General features: G+C 36.8%; 1 protein-coding gene and 1 non-coding gene across 3 annotated transcripts in view; one reads left to right on the top strand and one right to left on the bottom strand.

The window, feature by feature from the left end:
* Positions 1-23,153, bottom strand: part of RNF214 (ring finger protein 214) — a 59,080-nt gene that overhangs the window by 12,510 nt on the left and 23,417 nt on the right. The gene's annotated exons all lie outside the window — the stretch shown is intronic.
* Positions 13,052-13,189, top strand: LOC114235819 (small nucleolar RNA SNORA8). Its single transcript, XR_003621900.1, has one exon. It is a non-coding gene; the product is annotated as a small nucleolar RNA SNORA8 (small nucleolar RNA).

Here is a 23,153-nt window from a genome sequence, read left to right as displayed (position 1 = left end):
ACTGTAATGTAATGAGTTTCATAGCTAAAAGCAACAGGATTACCCAGATCAGTGGACAGAATAGTATGGAAATGTGTACATTATTTTCACTGAATTTTTAAAAGGTGAAAATAAGAAGAAAAGATTGGAAAGGATTCTGTCTTAAGAAAAATGTTCCCACTTTTCTATGGTGAGAGAAATAATTTTATTCATCTTCTGGTTGTTTTAGTAACCTCAAATATAATATGAAAGGAAACAATCCACTTAACATAAGTGTTTCAGGTCCCTTTTTTCATTGCCCAATTCTCCACACATCCCTGGCTATTTCATAAAGTACAGGTGTGTATGTCTGTGTGTCTCTTACACACACATTCATTTATTGATTCACTAACATCAGTCTGGCCCTCTGCTGACAAGGTCAACTCATGTAATAGATACAACTAGGAGGGCATATTCTTCCTTAATCTCCATGTGTTGTCCTCTCCAAATAAACTTCCTGCCAGAGGAAGAATTCTCTAATAGTTCTTTTTTTTTTTCTTTCTCTAACAGTTCTTTAGACAAAGGTTTATAAGTAGATGTATTTTCCTAATACAGCACATATTCCTCAAGTGAAAAAATATATGAGGAGTCAGAATCCTCTTACTGTAAGAATATGTGATATACGTTGTGGGGTCAATCAGCAGTCCATTTAGCCTACTAGACACTCTGTGATGATGGGATGATTGTAGGAAAACATGGCGGCTGCTTTCTGTGAGTGATGCTGTTCTTAAAGACTATCAGTGTTCATCGAACACCTCTAACTTTCATTAAATTCATTTATCAACTAGGGATTACAATTATATTAGAAAAATATTGCCACGCCCACGGGGGACATCCCATAAATTCACACACAGAAAAATCTTTTCCTTTGGGCATTTGGCAACATCTATCTCCTTGGGATCCAACAAGACAAAAGGAACTACTAGCAACCACAACAAAAATGGTTAAGGAATTCTTAAACAGTCATAAAAATGGTCAGCCTTACCATACGTTCACTAGCCTGTAAGATATGTAACAGATTTCACTTCACTAAGGGGTACTAGCTGCAACCCATGCTAGAAAAAAAAAAATCAGTTGCCCATAGGAGATGGCCAAAAAAATCCTTGATATAATAGAAACCACTGAGTATGTTTTAACTCTTTAAATGCCTGGTCTAATTTCTTTCAAGCCCCATGCTTCTGTTATTTTGCTTAGCTAGTTTAAAGAATCAATGGTTCCAATGAATAAATCCTACCAGACTGTACAAGTCTGACTTGTCCCAATATGTTTGCAAAATATAAAAAATTAATTTTGCTTTTCATCATGTAAATAATACAAATTATAAAAAGTTTAGAAAATACAAAACAGAAAGAGTCTACTAACTCAAAAAAATACATGCAGGGGCTTCCCTGGTGGCACAGTGGTTAAGAGTCCGCCTGCCAATGCAGGGGACACAGATTCAAGCCCTGGTCCGGGGAGATCCCACATGCTGCAGAGCGACTAGGCCCGTGCACCACAACTACTGAGTCTGCGAGCCACAACTACTGAGCCCACGTGCCACAACTACTGACGCCTGCATGCCTAGAGCCTGCGCCCTGCAACAGGAGAAGCCACCGCAATGAGAAGCCCACGCACTGCAACAAAGAGTAGCCCCCGCTCTCTGCAACTAGAGAAAGCCCACACACGGCAACGAAGACCCAATGCAGCCAAGATAAATAAAATAAATAAATAAATTTTAAAAAACAAAAAAAAATGCACCCCAATGTTCATAGCAGCACTATTTACAATAGCCAAGACATGGAAGCAACCTAAGTGTCCACTGACAGATGAATGGATAAAGAAGATGTGGTGTACATATATACACACACATACACACAATGGAATATTACTCAGTCATAAAAAAGAATGAAATAATGCCATTTGCAGCAACATGGATGGACCTAGAGATTATCACACTAAGTGCAGTAAGTCAGACAGAGAAAGGCAAATATCGTATGATATCACTTATATGTGGAAGCTAAAAAAAAAAAGATACAAATGAACTTATTTACAAAACAGAAACAAACTCACAGACATAGAAAATAAACTTATGGTTACCAAAGGGGAAAGGGGGAGGGAGGGATAAATTAGGAGCTTGGGATTAACAGATACACACTACTTTATATAAAATAGATAAACAAGGTCCTACTGTATAGCACAGGGAACTATATTCAATATCTTGTAATAATATATAATGGAAAAGAATCTGAAAAAGAATACACATACATACACACACACACACACACGTAAAACTGAATCACTCTGCTGTACACCAGAAACTAACACAACATTGTAAGCCAACAATACTTCAATTAAAAAAAAAAACAGCAAGAGCCTAATACAGAGGTCCCAACTCTTCTACTTACTGGTTGTATGACCCTTGACAAGTTACTTAATCTTTCTAGGCCTCAGTTTCTTCATCTGAGAAACGAGTAGGACCTACATCATGGGACTGATGGGAGAGTTCACTGAGAAAACACACATGAAGAATTTAATATGGTGCCTAGCCCATGGGAAGCATCCAACAAATTGCTCTACAATTACATTTGCTCTACCCACAAAAAATCATTATTATACTTCTTTTCAGTCTTTTAAAATAAATATTTGTATATATATATATACGCATATGTAACATATAAATCCATTATATATGCTTTTCAAACAAAAACTGTGGTTTTTATCTTTTTCATCCTAATGTATTTTTCCATATCATTAAGTATTCTTCAGAACTGTGATTTTTAAATAACTATCCATTGTACATATATCCCATTATTGATTTAGGTATTCTCTTATTTTCAATTTCACAATTATAAATATTATAACGAGCATCTATCTGTGCATGTGTACTAACATAGGTTAATGATAAAAGTAATTAGATTTGAGAGGAAGCTTCTCACAGCAGTTAAAAGCACAGCTTCTGGAGCCAAACTAAGCTCACAGTTCAAACCCAGACCCTATTACTATCTACTATCTATGCAACCATTGGCAACTTATGTAACCTTTGCCTCATTTTCCTAAAGATAAATGGGGATAATAAAATAATCTACCTCTCATACAGAGCCATTATGCAGATTAAATGAGTTAATACATGTAGACCATATAGGACAGTCTCTGGCATATAGTAAGAACTTAATAAATGTTAGTTATCATTTGGATGTTAGAGAAACTAAAATATGTGAATACATTTTTTTCCACCACAAGTGGTGGTAGCAATCAGGTGATTTTAATGCAGAGAAGCAGATGATAAGCGCCTTGTGAAATATTCTCAACAGTCAGAGACAGAACTAAAAATTAAGATGTTGAGTCCTCAGCCGAAATACCTTCCTTTCAGAATATATTATACTCTATAAACAAGGCAAAAGGAAACAAAACAAATACTGGTGGATACGTTAATATAGATAGGAGTTGGCCATCCTGAATTTGAGGTAGGTTATAAAATTCTTTTCTCTGAACTGAAGCTACTAATACAAACCAATATATTGGGTGGGCCAAAAAGTTCATTCGGTTTTTTCCGTAAGATGGGTCCAGTAGCGCTTAGTTGTCTTTAACTTCATTCGAAATAATTTTGTTAGACTGTATTGTGACAGCTGTCATATCACCATGCGTTTAAAAAAAAAACTTATCAAAATTGGTGAATTTTTGTGTAGCCATTTTAATATTGAAGATGGAAGAAAAAAAGCAACATTTTTGGCATATTATGCTTTATTATTTCAAGAAAGGTAAAAACACAACTGAAACCCAAAAACGATTTGTGCAGTGTATGGAGAAGGTGCTGTGACTGATCGAACGTGTCAAAAGCGGTTTGCAAAGTTTCATGCTGGAGATTTCTCACTGGACGACGCTCCACGGTTGGGTAGACCAGGTGAAGCAGACAGCGATCAAATCAAGATATTAATTGAGAACAATCAATGTTATACCACTCGGGAGAGAGCCGACATACTCAAAATATCCAAATCAAGCGCTGAAAATCATTCGCACCAAATGATTTTTGCACCAAATCATTGGTTATGTTAATCGCTTTGGTATTTGGGTTCCACGTAAGTTAAGCAGAAAAAAACCTTCTTGACCATATTTCCACATGTGATTCTCTATTTAAACGTAACAAAAACGTTCCATTTTTAAAACAAATTGTGACAGGTGATGAAAAGTGGATACTGTACAATAACGTGGAATGGAAGAGATCGTGGGGCAAGTGAAATGAACCACCACCAACCACACCAAAGATTGGTTTTCATCCAAAGAAGGTGATGTTGTGTATATGGTGGGATTGGAAGGGAGTCCTCTATTTTGAGCTCCTTCTGGAAAACCAAATGATTAATTCCAGCAAGTACTGCTCCCAATTAGACCAACTGAAAGTAGCACTCAATGAAAAGCATCCAGAATTAGTCAACAGAGAACACATAATCTTCCATCAGGATAACGCAAGACGGCTTCTTTCTTTGATGACCAGGCAAAAACTGTTACAGCTTGGCTGGGAAGTTCTGATTCATCTACCATATTCACCAGACATTGCACCTTAGGATTTCCATTTATTTCAGTCTTTACAAAATTCTCTTAATGGAAAAAATTTCAATTCCCTGGAAGACTGTAAAAGGTACCTGGACCAGTTCTTTGCTCAAAAAGATAAAAAGTTTTGAGAAGATGGAATTATGAAGTTGCCTGAAAAATGGCAGAAGGTAGTGGACCAAAACGGTGAATATGTTGTTCAATAAAGTTCTTGGTGAAAATGAAAACTGTGTCTTTTATTTTTATTTAAAAGCCAAAGGAACTTTCTGGCCAACCTAATAGAATGAATGAGATCAGACAAAAAGAGAAAAAACTTTACCCTGAGATGCATTGCAAAGTTTTTGTTTATGAGGCTAGAGTTCTTCCTTGATTCAATTTAACTCACCATCTACTAAGCAGCCTACAATGTGCTACACATTTCTGCTAAAAGCTGGGCATATAAAGATGCCTAGTTCCTGCACCCAAGCAGCTCACAATTCAGTAATTTTCCAAGTGAACAAAAGGAACAGGAAATTCTGGGCAAATCAAACAGCATATGCAAATGCCAGAGAGAAACATAGCATCAAGCTGAGGAAATAGTCCAGGTAGTTCAGCAGGCAAGGGGTATATAAGTAGTCTGGGCTGGGATACAGATGAGAGTGTCCCTAGCACAGAGACAGTAGTAGAAGCCCTAAGTATGGAAGAAATAATCTAGAACAGCAGTTTGCAAAACACAGTCCATGGTCCCCAAAACCCTTTGAGGGCCTGGTCTATGAAGCAAAATTAGTTTCATGATAACACTAAATTCATTTGCCTTTTTCACTCTCATTCTTTCATGAGTCTACAGTGGAGTTTCCCTGAGACTACACAAAGTGTAATGAGATCATCACTCTGATGGCTAGTGGAATATATGCTTCTGTATTCTAATGTTTTCTAGCATTTTTTAAGGTAGTAGATTTAGGGTATAATTTAAGGTATTTTCCTTCTCAGTACTTCTGTTTGTGCTCTTACAGCTATCTTTAGTTATACTTACTATAATCTCATTACTATCCAATAAATCATTACTGTAAAATTTCAAAGTTCACACATCAGGTAGAAACAAGTACTTTTTGTTATTTTGTTTTACAATAATACTTCAAAAATTTTTGGAAAACTCTTCTCAATTTTTAAATTATATCTAAAATGTATTATTTTAGAATTTAATTTTTTCTAAAATAAAAGAAAATTTATTTGTAATTTTTCATTTATATTTAAGAATGAATCATTGACTCCAAACAGGGAGATTAGAAGACTTACTTTCTCAACCCACAGCTGCAATACATACATTTAAAGATACTAAAAAAGATGCAACTGGCCCAGAGTTATCTGACTCATGGAAAGGAAGAATCTACTCCAAAAAAACTAGGCAAAATTGTAAATAAGAAACCAAAGTGTGACAAGAGTCATCTTTCTCTTGACTTTATAGATGTTAATAATTTATCTTACTGTATCTTAGGCAATGCAACATTTTCTAATTATATTATGCTAGTTAAGTTATAGTGACATTTTGAGATCAATCATTCAGAATTTAAAGAAAAAGTAGTTGAATATTTTAAATGCAGATGTGATGAATTCTTTACAGTTCTTAAAAACTGTTAACACCTTTCAAGCTAGAAATGAAAAAGCCACTGAAGCATCTTAGGGTAAGTTACTGTACTTCCTTAACTGGAGAAGCACAGCTTGGTACAGGTGACATTGCTACATGCCTGCTGAATGAAGTCAGTAAAATAAATCATGGCAGTGCCCCTTTTTAAATGATATATTAATTCACCAAATTAAAGATTTTGCTGCAAATTTGAAGACTTGGTTAATAGCTCATCTGCAGAATTGTAATTTTACTTTACAAACAGACGAATCCACAGACAAGACTAGTCTTGCTATTTTGTTTACATTCATCTAGCATTGGTACCAACTAATCACTGAAGATGATGTCATGTATGAATTCCTGGCAACAAACACAAGTGATGCCGACCTAATCCAAGATGAATAACTCTTTTGAATCTCATGGTTTATTTGAGAACAATTGTGTTGATACTTACACTGCTCCTACTTGTATGAAAATTATAGTGGATACAAATATTGGCACCATACACAAATGAAGGCAGTGGCATCAAAATTATACTACTAGTCATTGTATTCTTTACTGCCACACACTTGCAGTTGGGAGTGGGGGGCACTTTTACTTCAGGATGCCCTTGATGAAGCCATCAAAAGTAATAATCCTATTAAATTTCAACCCTTAAATACATAACTGTTTAATATTCTGTTTATGAAATGCTACATGCCAAAATACAATGGTTGTCTTGAGGAAAAGCACATGTGAGACTGTTTGAGTTGTGACTTGAACTAGCCTCTTTTTTCATGTAAAATCATTTTTACTTAAAAGAACAACTGAGAAACTATGGTTATTTGAATTTGAGTACTTAGCAGACACGTTCTTGAAAATGAACAAATTACTCTTGTTATTTCAAAGAAAACAACTGACAGTGTTTGTTGCCAACAATAACATTTGAGCTTTCAGGCAAAAATTAGAATTTTGGAAAGTCTGCATGGGCCACTGGGAGCTTGAAGGCTTCGCATTACTTAAAGACTATTCTGATGAGATCCACAGTGATATAAACAAATGTGATTTTTCTTTTTTTTTTCTTTTTCTTTTTTGGGCCACACCACGTAGCACGCGGGACTTTAGTTCCCCGACCAGGGATCGAACCTGTGCCCCCTGCATTGACAGCAAGGAGTCTTAACCACTGGACCATCAAGGAAGTCCCAACAAATGTGATTCTTTAAACATTGTATAATAAAATGTATCAACACTTGGAAGAGCTGCATAACTCTGAGCCAGTATTTTCCAAATTATCAACGCATTGTTTTACCAAATCAACGATGGGGCTCACTTGGAACCCACGAATTGGTACAAAGATTATTTTAAGACGAAAATACTTGTGGACTTCCCAGGTGGTGCAGTGGTTAAGAATCTGCCTGCCAATGCAGGGGACACAGATTCGATCCCTGGTCTGGGAAGATCCCGCATGCCGCGGAGTAACTAAGCCTGTGCACCACAACTACTGAGCCTGTGCCCTAAAGCACGTGTGCCGCAACTACTGAGCCCACGTGCTGTAACTACTGAAGCCCGCACACCTAGAGCCTGTGCTCCACCACAAGAGAAGCCACCGCAATGAGAAGCCCACGCACCGCAACGAAGAGTAGCCTCCGCTGGCCGCAACTAGAGAAAGCCTGCACAGAGCAACAAAGACCCAACGCGGCCAAAAAAATAAAAAATAAAATGGAACAACGACAACAACAAAAAGATGAAAACATCTGAGATTCAACAGACACAGGAAAGAAAGCCTTCTCAGAGCTCTCTCTAGCTAACAGCAGCAACTTCTGGTAAATAAGGCTGTCATAAATTCCTCTTCAGGACAGAGCTACTCCCAGAAGAAAGAATGTGAATAAAACCTACCCTAAATCTCTTCTCCAGTGGAATTTTATGGCCCTGAAGGAGACGGAAAAACTATTCATACCTGTATGTATAAATATTATCACAAATTTAAACTCCTGCTTGTTCTCCTGAACACCCATTTATCTTTCCGAAAGTCTAGATAGTGTCCTTTCTCCCCCACTTTTAAGAAGTCATTTGTTCTCCCATAAGTCCCAGATTCTAACTATTCCTTTGAGTTACTCATTGCTGAATTCTTTCACTGTATGCATGTTGCATGCATGCATAAACTGGGCTTTTTCTCCTTACTCTGTCCTTTGTCAGGTTAATTCGCAGGCCTCAGGAATTGAACCTACTAGGATAGAGGGAAAAGGTTTTCCTTTCCTAGCCAACACAGTTAAAAGATCCACTCAAAGTGCAAGTTAAGACAATGAATTTTAATAAAACAGTACAAAATCAATGATGTGGTTTCAGTTTCCACAAGGCAACGAAACTTTAAGAAACTATCAGCTGTCAAGTTTTGGAGCACTGTCAAAGAAGAATATCCACAGTTATCTAAAAAGGCTATTAAAATACTCCTTGCTTTTCCAACTGTGTACCTGCATATCACTAGATTTTCTTCCTGTACTTTAACCAAAACAACATATTGCAGGAGATTATATGCAGAGGTAGATAGGAGGATTAAGCTTGTTCCATTAAAGAGGCTTACAAAAATGTAAACAATGTCATTCTTCTAACTAAACTGATTTTTTCTTTTTTCCGTTAGGCAAAGATTTCTTGGGACACAAAATGCAGGAACCACAAAAGAAAAAAATTGTAAACTGGACTTCATCAAAATTTAAATTTTTGGAAATAAAAGAAATTCAAATTGGAAAGGAAGGAGTGAAACTGTCACTGTTTGCAGATGACATGATACTATACATAGAAAATGCTAAAGATGCCACCAGAAAGCTACTAGAGCTCATCAATGAATTTGGTAAAGTTGCAGGATACAAACTTAATATACAGAAATCTGTTCCATTTCTATACACTAACAAGGAAATATCAGAAAGAGAAATTAAGGAAACAATCCCATTTATTACCATCACATCAAAAAGAATAAAATACCTAGGAATAAACCTACCCAAGGAAGCAAAAGACCTGTACTCCGAAAACTATAAGACACTGATGAAAGAAATTGAAGAAAACACAGATAGAAAGATATACCGTGTTCTTGGATTGGAAGAATCAATACTGTTAAAATGACAATATACCCAAGGTAATCTACAGATTCAATGCAATCACTATCAAAATACCAGGGGCATTTTTCATAGAACTAGAACAAATAATTTTAAAATTTGTATGGAAACACAAAAGACACCGAATAGCTAAAACAATTTTGAAAAAGAAGGTCAGAGCTGGAGGAATCACGCTCCCTGACTTCAGACTATACTACAAGGCTACAGTAATCAAAACAGTATGGCACTGACACAAAAACAGACACATAGATCAATAGAACTGGAAAGAGAGCCCAGAAATAAACTCACACACTTATGGTCAATTAATCTATGACAAAGGAGGCAAGAATATACAATAAAGAAAAGACATTCTCGTCAATAAGTGGTGCTGGGAAAACTGGACAGCTACATGTAAAAGAATGAAATAAGAACATTCTCTAACACCACATACAACAACAAACTCAAAATGGGTTAAAGACCTAAATGTAAGACCAGATACTATAAAACTCCTAAAGCAGGGGTCCCCAACCCCCAGTCTGCAGCCCGTTACTGGTCCATGGCCTGTTAGGAACCGGGCCACACAGCAGGAGGTGAGCAGTGGGTGAGCGAGCGAAGCTTCATCTCCCATTCCCCGTCGCTCACGTTACCGCCTGAACCACCACTCGCATTACCACCTGAACCATCCCCCCCACCCCAATGGACAAAATGTCTTCCATGAAACCGGTCCCTGGTACCAAAAAGGTTGGGGACTGCTGTCCTAGAGGAAAACACAGGTAGAACACTGTATGACATAAACTGCAGCAATATTTTTTTTTTGGATCCACCTACTAAGTAAAGGAAATAAAAGCAAAAATAAACAAATGGGACCTAATTAAATTTAAAAGCTTTTGCACAGCAAAGGAAACCATCGACAAAATGAAAAGACAACCTACTGAATGGGAGAAAATATGTGAAAAGGATATAATCAATACGGGATTAATATCCAACATACATAAACAGCTCATACAACTCAACATCAAAACAAATAAACAACCCAATTAAAAAATGGGCAACGTGTGCCACAACTACTGAGCTTGTGCTCTAGAGCCCGCAAGCCCCAACTACTGAGCCTGCATGCCACAACTACTGAAGCCCGTGCACCTAGAGTGCGTGCTCCACAACAAAGAGAAGCCACCGCAATGAGAAGCCCGTGCACCGCAACGAAGAGTAGCCCCCGCTCGCCGCAACTAGAGGAAGCCCGCGCGCAGCAATGAAGACTCAACAGAGCCATAAGTAAATAAATAAATTTATTTATTTTTTTAAAAGGGGGGGTGCAAAAGAACTGAATAGACATTTTTCCGAAGAGGAAATGCAGATGGCCAAGAGGCACATGAAAAGATGCTCAACGTCACTAATCATCAGAGAAATGCAAATCAAAACCATAATGAGATACCACTTCACTCCTGTCAGAATGGCTGTCATCAAAAAGAACACAAATAACAAATGTTGGTGAGAATGCAGAGAAAAGAGAACCCTCATACACTGTTGGTGGGAATGTAAATTGGTGCAGCCAATTTCCATCTGTGGAAAACAGTACGGAAGTTTCTCAAAAAGCTAAAAGTAGAACTATCATATGGCCCAGCAATTCCACTCCTGGGTATATATCCAAAAAAAACCAAAAACACTAATTCGAAAAGATACATGCACACCAATGTTCACAGCAGCATTATTTACAATTGCCAAGATATGGAAGCAACCTAAGTGTCCATCAACAGATGAATGAGGGCTTCGCTGGTGGCACAGTGGTTAAGAATCCGCCTGCCAATGCAAGGGACACGGGTTCAAGCCCTGGTCCAGGAAGGTCCCACATGCCGCGGAGCAACTAAGCCCATGCACACAACTACTGAGCCTGCGCTCTAGAGCCTGTGAGCCACAACTACTGAGCCCGTGTGCCACAACTACTTAAGCCTGTGTGCCTAGAGCCCATGCTCCGCAACAAGAGAAGCCACCACAATGAGAAGCCCGCGCACTGCAATGAAGAGTAGCCCCCGCTCACGGCAACTAGAGAAAGCCTGCGTGCAGCAACGAAGACCCAACGCAGACATAAATAAATAAATAAATAAATAAATTTTTAAAAATCTTAATTTCAGAAAATATTTTAAAAAACCCAGATGAATGAATAAAGAAGATGTGGTATATATATATTCTATCTATATATATATATTCTATATATATAGAATACTACTCAGCCATAAAGAAGAATGAAATTCTGCCATTTGCAGCAACACGGATGGACTTGGAGGGCATTATGCTTAGTGAAGTAAGTCAGACAAAGACAAATACACTGTATAATATCACTTACATGTGGAATCTAAAAAATACAACTAGTGAATATAGCAAAAAAGGAGCAGACTCACAGATACAGAGAACAAGCTAGTGATTGCCAGTAAGGGGAGGGGGGCGACATAAGGATGGGGGAGTGGGAGGTACAAGCTATTGGGTGTAGTAAGATAGGCTACAAGGATGTACTGTACAACACGGGGCATATAGCCAATATTTTGTAATAACTGTAAATGAAGTGTAACCTTTAAAATTATATAAAAAATAAATTTTTTTAAAAAATTAAACTTTTGCATTTCAAAAGACACTGTTACAAAATGCAAAGCAAGTTACATACTGGGAAAAAATATTTGCAAAACGCATATCTGATGAAAGGACCTGTATTGACAATACTCAATAAGAAAACATGTTTTTAAATGGGTAAAATATTCAAATAAATACTTCACCAAAAAAGAACAACAAATGGCAGGCATGGACATGAAAAGATGTTCAACATCAACAGTCATTAGGAAAATGTTGGGATTTCCCTGGTGGCGCAGTGGTTAAGACTCTGTGTGCCCAATGCAGGGGGCCTGGGTTCGATCCCTGGCCAGGGAACTAGGTCCCGCATGCATGCCGCAACTAACAGTTCACATGCCGCAACTAAGGAGCCCGCATGCCTCAACTAAGGAGCCGGCAAGCTGCAACTAAGGAGCCCGTGAGCCGCAACTAAGAAGCCCACGTGCTGTAGCTAAGGAGCTGGCGAGCAGCAACTAAGGAGCCTGCCTGCCACAACTAAGACCTGGCACAACCAAATAAATGAATTTAAAAAAAAATAGTTATTAGGAAAATGCAAATTAAAACCACAATGAGATACTACCTAACGCTTATTAGAATGGCTAAAACTAAAAAGACTGATAACACCAAATATTGGTGAGGATATGGAGTAACCAGAACACTTATGCATTGCTGGTGGGAATGCCAAATAGTAAAGCAGCTTTGGAAAACAGTTTGCAAGTTTCTTATGTTAAGCAAACATATGGTCCAGCAATTCCACTCCTAAGTACTTACTCAAGAGAAAAGAAAGCATGTCCACATAAAGACTTGTACTTGAATATTCAGAGCAGCTTTATTTATAACAGACAAAAAATGGAAACAACTCAAATGTCCATCAACCAGTAAATAAACTTGGTATAACCTTATAAGTAAATGCTACTCAGCAATAAGGAGGAATTAAATTACTGATACCTGCAACAACATAGATAAATTGCAAAAGCTTTATCTTAAATAAGAAACAGACAGAAAAGGCTATATAGTCTATGATTCTATTTACATGAAGTTCTAGAAAAGGCAAAAACTACACTGAGAGAAAGCAGACCAGTGGTTGCCAATGGCTCAGGATAGAGGAGGCAATTGATTCCAAAGAGTCATGAAGAAGCTTTCTGGAGTAATGGAAATATTTTATACCATGATTGTGGTGGTAGTTATACAACAGTATACATTTGTCAAAATTCATCATTTTAAAATGGGTGAATTTTATTGCACTGTGTGGTATCTGCATTCAGCAGTTTTTTCTGCTGGGAGTTCAAAGGACAATGCTAATATAAATTCAGTATCTGGTATCATTGTTTTTCTTGGCTTTGTACATGTTAAACCTGGTATTTTTACTGATACAGTATTCCTATAGTTTCTCATACTGTTCAGTTTGACATACTCTTCAATAGGAACTGATGCTTCTCTTTTTCTAGAGTGTCTAAAATTCAGAACCAGGCTGATCCATCTCCTCTGACCCTAAACATGGTCCTAAAATAAACTGCTTGCGAAAACTGGATCCCAAAGATGACACGTGGGGAATTTTTGAAGTGTGTCCATATTTCATTAGAGAGCAAAGAAGCCCAACTGAAAGAATTGTGGGAAGACTGACTGACATGATAACTGTGGATTGGGCAAAAATTCTTGAAAGGACTATCTTGAAGAGTATGACCCAAACACTAGGTTATGGAATAACCTAGAGACTAAAGGTTAATGCTCTGTAAGTTGAGAACCGGTGTTCTATATAATAGACAAATTGCTTATCAAAGAGTTTTAAAATTTTAAGTAGAAAATATAAAGAGGGCTTTAAAAATTGGTAAGAAAGTGAGTCAACAGTGCCCAAAGTAGAGCCCCAGTAACTGGGTCATTGTGAGCTGCTAGGAGAGTGGCCCGTGGGGAGGGGCTGATCACCTTCCTATGACCTGGATGCTCTTCTCTCCAGATCCCAGACCTGGCTTCAAGCACCATCCACCTGCCCGAGAACCTGCCCTGGTCTACTCTGTAACTCCTTTAAAATTGTGTGCTCAGCTTCCCTTAGTGAGCCTAGCGATGAGAGGGAAAAAATGAATTCTTTCTCTGGGAGAATCAGGGAGACATGGATAATAATAGGCACTAAAAATCTTTATGGAATGGGAGACTGAGGACATAACTATAGCAGAAAGGTCAGTGACAGTTGACAAGTGACAAAGAAATATTTAGTTAGGGGAAACGAAATCACTGCCTTCTATACCAGGGCAGGGTTTATCTGCTTCATCTGTTCCTAAAGCAGCATGTTAATTCTGGGGGAGGATCATAAGAAATACTTGTAGACAAGTTTAAAAACATGTAACAAAGCAAGAGTAAAAAGAAGATAAATCTGGTGTGACTTTTCATTTACTGTTAGCAGAGTTAAGAGAATGATCACATTTAAGTATTGTGTGGACTAGAAATTTACCCTGACATCATGCACTGACATTTTTTGGTCATTTTAACATAGCTTACTTATGTAGAACAATTTTGGCAGTATATCTTCAGTCACAGATAAGACTGTAGGTGGTGAGATCGTAGACGAGCAGTTACCTAAATTTAGTGTTTAGATTTTTGATGTTTTTCACTTACTGGATTTTTATTAATATGCTGAATAGTTTATCTACTTGACCAGTCATTACATTAAAAAGTTGTTCTTTTGGGTTTCATTGCCTTGATGTTTGAGTGTAATCTAACATTTTCATAAAGTGTTTATTTTGCATGACCTTAACAAATGTTTTAACCAATTAAAAAAGAAAGCAGGGGCTTCCCTGGTGGCGCAGTGGTTAAGAATCCGCCTGCCAATGCAGGGGACACGGGTTCGAGCCCTGGTCTGGGAAGATCCCACATGCCGCGGAGCGACTAGGCCCGTGAGCCACAATTGCTGAGCCTGCGCGTCTGGAGCCTGTGCTCCGCAACAAGAGAGGCCGCGATAGTGAGAGACCCGCGCACCGCGATGAAGAGTGGCCCCCACTTGCCACAACTAGAGAAAGCCCTCGCACAGACATGAAGACCCAACGCAGCCATAAATAATAAAAAAATAAATAAATAAATAAATAAATAAATAAATAAAAAAGAAAATCTACCACCTTAAGGGATTCAAGGGCATGACTTCCCGTCTGACAGTCCAAGAGCTTTAAAAAAAAAAAAAAAAAAGAAAGCAGGATGTTGTTGACATTGTATGTTGAAATGTTAACATTTTAGTACTTATAGTGTTTATCAGTCTGCAGTATTGTGTAATTAGTAATTATTTCAGGGGCGATACTTTGTTCCTTTTCACGTGAGTAGATGCAGTATAATATCACTGTATACTGTATCACTGTATTCTTCAGATTTAGAAAACAATAAAAAAGTTGCATGCTAAAAAAAAACACAAAAAAAAACAAAAAAACCCCACTAAGGTGTTTGGCAGTGGGTGGAATCAGAAAATGTGAAATTTCTCAAAAACTTATTGACTTAAATAATTTTGCCTATGTTACACATTAAAAAAAAAAAAACTTTACCCTTTTTCTTTTCTTTTCTTTTTTTCCTTTTTTGGCTGCACCACATGGCATGTGGGATCTTAGTTCCCTGACCAGGGATTGAACCCACGGCCCCTGCAGTGGAAGCATGGAGTCTTAACCACTGGACCACCAAGGAAGTCCCCAGACTTTACACTTTTTGTAGGAAAAAAACCGGTGTATTTTACATAAAGTATACCTCCTTAAAACTGAATTTAAAACAAGAATTTACAACCTTCCCTTCAAGGCCACTGCCCTAAACCTGCTCCACTTCCTATATTCATCATCTCTGTCATTCCAGCCATCTCATTGTCACTACTCCTCTTCTCCCTCTAACAATCAACAAATCTCAGCAATCCTACCTCAGAATACCCCTCCTTTCTCTTTCTCTGCCACTGAGATCAGGCCCTCATTTTATCTTGTTAAAACTGTCTTCCTGACATAAGTTTATCTGCACTTTAGCACATCTAACGCAATGCAGCCAAAGTCGTCCTTCTAAAAATTAAATCTGGAGAGTTTCCAGTTCCACTAAAGGCAGAGTTGCTCCTAATAGACCAACCATTTCTGCAGATAAAGAACTATAGATTCTACACAAAATGTTAAAAAAACACCTATCTAAAGATACTAAAGAACAAACAAAAACCAGGAGAAGATCTGACAATTGGAAGACGTGAATACCACTATTGTTTCCTGTTTTTTTAATGGCTATTCATCATTCATCTAAGGGCAAACCCCAGCTAGCTCTGTGCTGATGACTGAAACTGAGATAGAAGCCTTGCAGCCTTACCAGCTCAAGAGCCAAAGGACAAAATTGGGAGCTACCATAACAGCTAGAAAATGAGGGAGAAATCCCCAAAAGATAAAAGCCACAAATGGGGAACCCCCAATTCTGCATATAAATCTATCTAAATCTCTGGATGATCCCTGAACCACGCATGCACAGAAGAGACTCCAAGGAACCCATCTACAGATAAATGAACTCAACAGAGACCACAGGTGCTGCCCACCAAACATGTATGTATGATGTTTAAGCCCAACCAAGGAAATAGCCTGACAAAACAAATTTGAAAAAACAAACAAACCACAAGATTTAATGGAGGAATACAACAGAATCCAGAGTCTCTACAATGTATTATTCACAATATCAGGATTTAACCCAAAATTTCCAATGTACAAAGAAACAGGAAAACCAGGGTCTGCAAACTATGGTCTGTAGATCAAACCCAGGCTGCTATCTCTTTTTGTAAATAAAGTTTTATTGGAACACAGCCATGTTCATTTTGCTTACTTACTGTGTATGGTTGCTTTCATGCTACAACAGCAGAGTTGAGTAGTTGAGACAGAGACTATGTGGTCTGCAAAGCCTCAAAAATTTACTATATGGCAGTTAATCCCTTCCCTCCATCCTGAGCCACTGGCAACTGATCTGCTTTCTCTCACTATAGTTTTGTCTCTTCTAGAACTTCATGTAAATAGAATCAAACAGTGCATACCTTTTGCATCTAGTTTCTTATTTAGAATAATGCTTTTGATTCTGACTCCTGGAAGAAAAAAGGCAATCAATAGAAAGGACTCCAAAGAGACCAAGATGTTGGAATTAGCAGGTAAAGATTTAAGGCATCTATTTTAACTATGCAAAAGAACATAAAGGAAAAAATATGCTCACAAGGAGTGAACAGATAAGAACTCTTCACAGAGAAATAGAAACAATAAAAAAGACTAAATACTGGAAATATAAAATTCAATGCATGGGCTTAATAGACTGAAAATGATATAATAAAAAGTAAACTTTAAGATACATCAATAGATATTATCCAATATGCTGAACAGAGTAAAAAAGAATTGGAAAGAAATGAAAGAGCCTCCATGAGCTATAGGACAATGTCAAAAGTTCTAACACATGTGAAAGTGGAGTCCCAGAAGGAAAGGAGGGAATGGGACAGGAAAAATATTTGAAAATTATGTCAAAATTTCACAAATTTGGTGAAATACATAACTTTACAGAATAAGCAGCTGAGAAAACCCCAAACAGGTAAAACAGGAAGAAAGCCACACCTGGGAAAATCAAAGTCAAACTGCTGAAAACCAAGGATAGAAAATATTGAAAGAAACCATAGGGAAAAAATGACACAATACACAGAGAGAAACAATTGTCACTGACTTCTCATCAGAAACAATAGGAGACAGTTTATATTAGAAGGACAATATAATATTTATATTATATTACCTTCAACTGAGTAAACAAATTGTTGGATAGTCACACAATGGACCACTACTCAGCATTAAAAAGGAATGAATACCGATATCTATTTTAAAAATTAATTCAATAATTAATAACCTTCCAAAACAGAAAATACCAGGCCCAGATGGGTTCACTAGTGAATTCTACCATACATTTAAGGAAGAAATTATACCAATTCTCTACAATCTTTTAGAAGACAGAAGCAGAGGAAATACTTCCTAATTCAGTCTATGAGGCCAGCACTTACCCTAATACCATAACCAGACAAAAACAAAAGAAGAAAAAACTACAGACCAATATCTTTCGTGAACACAGATGCAAAAATCCTCAACAAAATATTAGCAAATCAATACAAAAAAGTATAAAACGAATCATGACCAAGTGGGATTTACCCCAGGTATGCAAGGCTAGTTCAACATTCAAAAATGAATTAATATTATCCATCACATCAAAAGACTAAAAAAGAAAAATCAAATGATCATGTCAATAGATGTAGAAAAAGCATTTGACAAAATCCATCATCCATTAATGGTAAAAACTCTCAGTAAACTAGGAATAGAGGGATACTTTCTCTAAATGGTAGACATCTACAAAACAATCTACAGTTAACATCATACTCAAGAGTGAGAAACTTGAAGCTCTCCCAAGATTAGGTACAAGGTAAAGATGTCCCCTCTCACCACCCCTTTTCAACATCATACTGGAAGTCCCTGAAAATGTAACAAAGCAAGAAAAAGAAATAAAAGGTATACAGACTGAAAAGGAAGACATAAAACTGTCTTTGTTTGCAAATGACATGATCATCCACGTATAAAATTGGAAAGAATAGACAAAAAAACCCTCCTTGAACTAATAAGTGGTTAAAGCAAGGTTGCAAGACACAAGGTTAATATACAAAGGTCAACTGCTTTCCTAAATGCTAACAACGAACAAGTAGAATTTGGGACTTCCCTGGCGGTCCAGTAGTTAAGACTGTGCATTTCCAATGCAGAGGATGTGGGTTCAATCCCTGGTCAGGGAACTAAGATCCCACATGCTACGTGGTGTGGCCAAAAAAAAAAAAAAGAATAAGTGGAATTTGAAATTAAAAACACAATTATAATTTACACTACATACACTTAGGTATAAATCTAACAAAATATGTACAAGATCTGTATGAGGAAAAGTACAAAACTCTGATGAACAAAATCAAAGAAGAACTAAATAAATGGAAAGATATTCCATGTTCATGGACAGGAAGACTCAACACTGTCAAGATGTCAGTTCTTCCCAACTTGATCTATAGAGTCAATGCAATCCCAATCAAAACCCAGCAAGTTATTCTATGGATATCAACAAATTGATTCTAACGTTTATAAGAAGAGGCAAAGGATCTAGAATAAGCAACACAATATTGAAGGAGAAGAACAAAAGTGGAAGACTGATGCTACTTGACTTCCAGACTTACTATAAAGCTATACAATCAAGACAGCGTGGTATTTGTGAAAGAATAGGCAAATAGATCAATGGAACAGAACAGAGAGCCTAGAAATAGAACTCCATAAACATAGTCAACTGATCTTTAACAAAGAAGCGAAGATAATAAAATGGAGCAAAGAGCCTCTTCAACAAATGGTGCTAGAACTGGACATCCACATGCAAAAAAAAAAAAAAATGGATCTAAACACAGACCTTACACCTTTCACAAAAATTAACTGAAAATGGATCATGGACCTAAATGTAAAATGCAAAACTATAAAACTCCTAGAAGATAACATAGGAGAAAACCTAAATGAATGATATAACACCAAAGACATGATCCATGAAAGAAATACTTTATAAATTAGACTTCATTAAAATTAAAAACTTCTGGTAACTCCCTAGCAGTTCAGCGATTAGGATCCCACGCTTCCACTGCCAAGGGCCTGGGTTCAATCCCTGGTCAGGGAACTAAGATCCACAAGCCATGCAGTGAGGCCAAATAAATAAATAAATAAAATAAAAAACTTCTGCTCCGCGAAAGACAGCATCAAGAAAATCAGAAGACAAGCCACAGACTGGGAGAAAATATTTGCAAAAGACACATCTGACAAAGGAATGTTATCCAAAGGATACAAAGAGCTCTTAAAATTCAACAATAAAACAAACAATAAGGAAGTTCCCTGGTGTCCTAGTGGTTGGGATTCCAGGCTTTCACTGCCATGGCCCGGGTTCAATCCCTGGTTGGGCAATTGAGATCCTGGAGGCCACACAGTGCAGCCAAAAAAATAAGAATAAAATAAAATTAAAAATATCATCTCTCAGTTTAAAAAAAAAAAAGATTTAAAAAATGGGCCAAAGACTTTAACAGACACCTCATCAAAAAAGATATACAGATGGCAAATGAGGATATGAAAAGATGCTCCACATCATTTGTCATCAGGGAAATGCAAATTAAAACAATGAGATACCACTACATACCTATTAAAATGACCAAAATCCAGAACACTGACAACAACAAATGCTGGCGAGGATGTGGAGCAACAGGAACTCTCATTTATTTCTGTTGGGAATGCAAAGTAGTACAGCCACTCTGGAAGACAGTTTGCCAGTTTCTTACAAAACTAAACATACTCTTACCATATGATCCAGCCATCACACTTCTTGGTATCTACCTAAAGGAGTTGAAAACTTATATCCATACAAAAATTTGCACTTGGATATTTATAGCAGCTTTATTCAAATTGCCAAAACTTGGAAGCAACCAAGATATCCTTCAAAGATGAATAAATAAAAAACTGTTGTACATTCAAACAATGGAATATTATTCAATGCTAAAAAGAAATGAGCTATCAAGCCATGAAAAGACATGGAGAAACCTCAAATGCATATTACTAAGTGAAAGAAGCCAATCTGAAAGGCTACATATTGTATGATTCAACTATATAGCACTCTGGAAGAAGTAAAACTATGGAGACAATAAAAAGATCAGTTGGGGAGTGGGGGATAAATAGGCAGAGCACCAAGGATGGGCAGTGAAAAATATTCTGTATAACGATAAATATATGTCATTATACATTTGTCCAAATCATAAAGTATATAACACCAAGAGTGAACCCTAAGGTAAACTATGTGCTTTGAGTGATGATGATGTGTCAATGTAGGTTCACCTTTGGTAAAAAATGTACCAATCTAGTGAGTGACGTTGATAAAGGGACGGCTATGCATGTGTGTGGGCAGGGGGCATATGGGAAATCTCTGTACCCCCTCTCAATTTTGTTGTAAACTTCAAACTGCACTAAAAAAATTAAGTCTTTTAAAAAAAAGCAATGAACTATTGATGTAGTTCACATTCATCACATCATAGATGAATCTCAAAAATGTAAGTGAAAGAAAGACACGAATGTCTAGAAAAGATAAGTGTAATCTACAGTGACAGAAAGCAGATCAGTGTTTACCTGGGAATGGTGGGGAGGAAGCACAGTGATTAAGAAGGAATACAGGGAAGATTTTAGGGTAATGGGTATGTGCTACACCTTGACTGTGTTAGTGTTTACACGTGTGATTAATTTGTCAAAACTCATCAAACTGCAACTTAAAATAGGTGCATTTTATTGCATGTAAATTATACCTAAAATTTTTTGATTTTTTAAAAAAATCTGAAGGATAATTCTAAGTTTCAACAATTAAAACTATGAAAATTTCCCAAATACTTTATCCAAGAAAATTACAACTCTTTCTAATATAGCATAATCAACAGGCATGTAGTTTGTCTTTATGATGCATGTTGCCAGTGAATTAAATAGATGTGTATTCTGGGTGGAAAAAGTCAAATTAAAATGGAATTCTAAAGAATAGTCAATGAATTAATATTCAATTCACACAGTAAAAGAGTAGACCTAAATCTAATCATATCAATAATCATATTAAATACAAATACACTAAAAGCCTCTTATTAAAAGTAAGTTTCTCAGAATAGATCAAAAAGAAAGACCCAATTATATGTTGTCTACAAAACATATAAAAATGTAGATAGGTTGAAGGTAAAAGATGGCAAAATATATACTGTGTAAAGAGTAAGCATATATAACTGCAATATCTATATTAATATTACATAAAATAAACATTAAGAGTATGAACAAGATAAAGAGAGACATTTCATAATGATAAAATGTCAATGTCAATGATGAAGATAATTCATCAAGGATACATAACAATCATAACTGTATATGTATCTAACAACACAGCTTCAAAATATAAGAAACAAAAATTGACAGAATTAAAAAGAAAGAGAAAAAAATCTATAATCACAGAGATTTTAACATCGCCCCCTCAGCAACTGATATAACTAAATTTTTAAAATAAAAAAAATACAGAACACTGTTCATCAATAAACGTAGACATAAAAATCCTTCAAAAATATTAGCAAGTCAAATCCAGCAATATATAAACAATAACATATCTTGCCCAAGTTGGGTGTAATCACAAGAATGGAGAATTGGTTTAACATTTGAAAATAAATCAACATAATTCACTATATTAACAGAATAAAGGAGAAAAAGCATTTGATAATTTTAACAGATGCAGAAAAACCATTTGACAAAATTAAGCATCCAATCATATTAAGAACGCTCAGAAAATCTGTTGTTTTTGTAGAAAATGATAAGCTGCTTCTTAAATATATATATGTAAGTGCAAACAACCTAGAATATCCAAAGCAATCTTGAACAAAAAGAAGACTCTGGGACTTCCCTGGTGGTGCAGTGGTTAAGAATCCGCTGGCCAATGCAGGGCACACGGGTTCAATCCCTGGTCCGGAAAGATCCCACATGCCACGGAGCAACTAAGCCCGTGCGCCACAATTACTGAGCCTGCATGCCACAACTACTGAAGCCCTTGCGCCTAGAGCCCGTGGTCCACAACAACAAAAGCCACTGCAATGAGAAGCCCGCGTACCACAAGAAAGAGTGGCCCCCGCTCGCCGCAACCAGAGAAAGCCCGCACACAGCAATGAAGACCCAACGCAGCCAAAAATACATAAATTAATTATTTTTTAAAAAAAGTTAAGAAAAAAAAAAGCAGAAGACTTTGCATAATCTGACTTCATGACTTACTATAAAGCTATAATAATTACAACACTGTGATTTGGCATAAAGATAGGCAAATATATCAATGCAATAGATTGGCACTATACCCAGAATAAACCCACTATTTATACAAATGAGTCATACTGTCATTTGGCTTTTGGCGAAGGTGTCAAGCAACCCAGTGGGGAAAGGAAAGTCTTTTCAACAAATGGTGCCAGAACAACTGGATATCCACATGGGAAAAAATTAACTTCAACCCCTACTTCTCACCATACACAAAAATTAATCTGAGATGGATCAGAGACATAAATATTAAAGCTAAAATGATAAAGCTTCCATAAGAAAACAGAGGAGAACATCTTTGCTACTTCAGGGGAGGCAGAGGTTTCTTAGGACAGAGAATGCAATACCTATAAATGGAAACTTGATAAATTAGACATCATTGAAAGTAAATTTTCCGTTCACCAAAAGATGCAATTTTAAAATGAAAAGATAAGTCAGAGACTGGAAGAAAATTTTCACGGAACATGTAACTGA

The sequence above is a fragment of the Balaenoptera acutorostrata genome, chromosome 9, assembly GCF_949987535.1.
Source record: "Balaenoptera acutorostrata chromosome 9, mBalAcu1.1, whole genome shotgun sequence".
NCBI lineage: Eukaryota > Metazoa > Chordata > Mammalia > Artiodactyla > Balaenopteridae > Balaenoptera > Balaenoptera acutorostrata.
This window is presented reverse-complemented; position numbering and strand designations above follow the sequence as displayed.